Below are 2,949 nucleotides of genomic sequence, written 5' to 3'. Positions count from 1 at the left end.
TCGATTTGACCGACTTATGACCGATTTTAACAGAATTTCTGACTTTTGACCGGCGTTGACCCAAGTTTTCCTGCATTTGACCTGACTTTTGACCGTTGACCGGCTTATAAGAAAACGGGACGGGGTCGAAACGGTTTAGTCTCCAAAACGCCGCAACGGGCGTCGCAACGGACGCAACGGACGCCGTTTACAACAGTAGTTGTAGGTAACAATTTCTATAAAATCACCATCTTATAGCAATCACGGGATGAGAAAAAAAAAAGCTCAAACTGAAACGATCCAAATGTATAAAGCTCAACATAGCAATAGGCATGTGACTACCTTGTAAAGTTTGTTGACAATGATCATCTATCTTGATCCATATGCAGTAGCTTCATCCAAAAACACAAAAATTCAAAACGTAAAGAATAGTATAAGAATTGTGACCATCAATTTTCTTGTATCTTTCTTCTTTAGTTAAACTTAGATTTGATTTAAAACTCTGCCAATTAAGAGGTCCTTGGAAAGTCCAAATACCGGTAGATTAGATAATTGCCATGTAAATAGGACATGTGTGGTGAATCCACTGGTGATACTCAATTTAGATAATTGCCATATCAATTATGGCAATCTGCGTTCAAAATAATTTTCTGAGACTCTAGAGAACACCAGACCTTCTCAAACATTTGATGACTATAAAGCCTTTCAATTTGAATTGTCAATCGTCATGATCTCCTGTATCCAAGTATAAACCAAATTAGTTTTATTAAAAAGGGAAAAAAAATACACTCCATATATAATTTGAAATAACAATAACAACGTTAAACAAAACCACGTCCTAATCGTATGTATCTGCCATCTAAAGAAAAGTTCCATTAAGGACTTTCATTACACAGTTGGTGTGCACCAGATTATTAGTTAGTACAAAAACAAAATCTAAAAAATATATATGTTATTATTACCTACAACCAAAATCAAGTAAAACAAAAATCCAAAACCAATAGAATCTAACTGCCATGAAGGCGTGCAATCAAACTTTCAAAAGAAGCAATCCATGAAATTATACCAAGACAAAAAGTTGTACTGAAATGAATAAACAGCAGCCGTAGTCATATTTTTTTAAAATACCCTGTCCACAAAAAATCATCAAAAATATATATCAAACCCTAATTTGTTAACCCTAGAAGCACCTAGAGCGCAAATTGAAATGAAAAAGAAACATATCAGAAACTTCTTAGATCGGTAGATTTATTATGCATAACATCATAATAATTTCATTATACACGAAAGTTCTATTTAGGATTAGGGTTTTACCTTGAGACTATAACGATGAAGTATCGAACCAACCTAAAAGAGGTAGAGAGGATCTGGACTATATGATTAATAGTTTTTGGTTTGATGATTTGATAAGAAGAAGCGTATTTGTTTGATTTGGATAAAGAAAGAAGAGTATTTGTTTGAGAAGTCCGTAACCTTTGTATCTATGTTTTATTTTTAACGATGCGGGTTTTAATTTAATTGTTAATGTTAATATTAATTAATTAGATTAATGACATCAGCGTAAGAGTTTAGATTTTTTTCTTTTTGATTTTTTTTATGAAGAGAAATAGTATTTTTATGATATCATCATTTTAACAATATAATAGAAACTATAGATAGATAGATAGATAGATGAATTATTTATTTGTAAATTGCAAAATTTAACATCTCTTTTTAAACATATAAAAACTTAAACCGAAATAAAAATTGATGGAATAAAAATGGGAAGTTAATATAGGAAGGGCACGTATCAGGTAGGGAGGATGCCGTCACGTGATAAATCACATGCTTAACTTTATTTACTCCGCCGACACTTGATATAAACTCATAATCATGTTATAGTTAATTTAACGTGACAATGTTTTTTTAATATAAACTCATAATCATGTTACACTAATTTTAACGTGACAATGATTTGTCTACATGTAATATAGTTATGAGGAAGTTATACTCCGTATCATTAATAAATGAGTGGTGATATTTTCATCTCACATTTTAATTATAAACCATATTTAGTTGTGTATAGATAAAAAATAGTTGTGTAAAATCATCTCTCTAATCAGAATATCAGTCATACTTTAATATTTTTTGGAACGAATGAAATTTTATTAAAAAAAAGACCCTAGCAAGATGCTAGAGAAAGTATTACAACCAGAGGCGAAACTAGGATTTTTTTCACCGGGGGCAAAAAAAAAAATTTAAACCGTAGCAATTTTTTGGACAAAATTTGGAGATTTTGGGACAAAAGTTGGAGATTTTGGGGCAAAATTTAAAGATTTTGGGGCAAAAGTTGGAGAATTTGGGGCAAAATTTGAAGGTTTTGGGGCAAAGTTTGTAGTTTTGGGGCAAAAAAAAAATCCACCGGGGGCAAAGTTGAAAAACCCAAAATTTTTACACTGAAAAAAAATTCACTGGGGGCGGCCGCCCCCTGGCCTTACACACTTTCGCCCCTGATTACAACGCCTTTTGAAGCAATAAGTTCCAATTGAAAACTATACGACCCCAGTTTTAAAGGCAATTAAAAGAATATAATTGAATCAAATCAAAAAACATACATTTTTTCAACAAAGAATATAATCATACTTTAATATGATCATAAAATGGTTAAGAATATTTTCTACTTCAATGATCAATGCAGCTTGATTGCAACCAGACAGCTCCAATAACATCCGTGTGAAAGTATTTTTGATAAACAAAATGGATGTCCACCGATCAGCTTTTAATTAATTCTTTATATTTTACACTTGTAGTTCTATGCCTAATAATTTAACAATAGTTTTTTTTTTTTTTTTTTTTTTTTTTTTTTTTTTTTTGAAAGGCAATGTTAGTGGTTAGCTCACGAAGTTAATTCACGAAAATCCCCCCTCCCGAGACTCGAACCCTGGTCTCCTCGAACACCATGTTAACATGGTGACCAATGAGGCAAAGCCC

The sequence above is a fragment of the Rutidosis leptorrhynchoides genome, chromosome 8 (assembly GCF_046630445.1).
Source record: "Rutidosis leptorrhynchoides isolate AG116_Rl617_1_P2 chromosome 8, CSIRO_AGI_Rlap_v1, whole genome shotgun sequence".
NCBI lineage: Eukaryota > Viridiplantae > Streptophyta > Magnoliopsida > Asterales > Asteraceae > Rutidosis > Rutidosis leptorrhynchoides.
Note: the sequence above shows the minus strand (reverse complement) of the source record.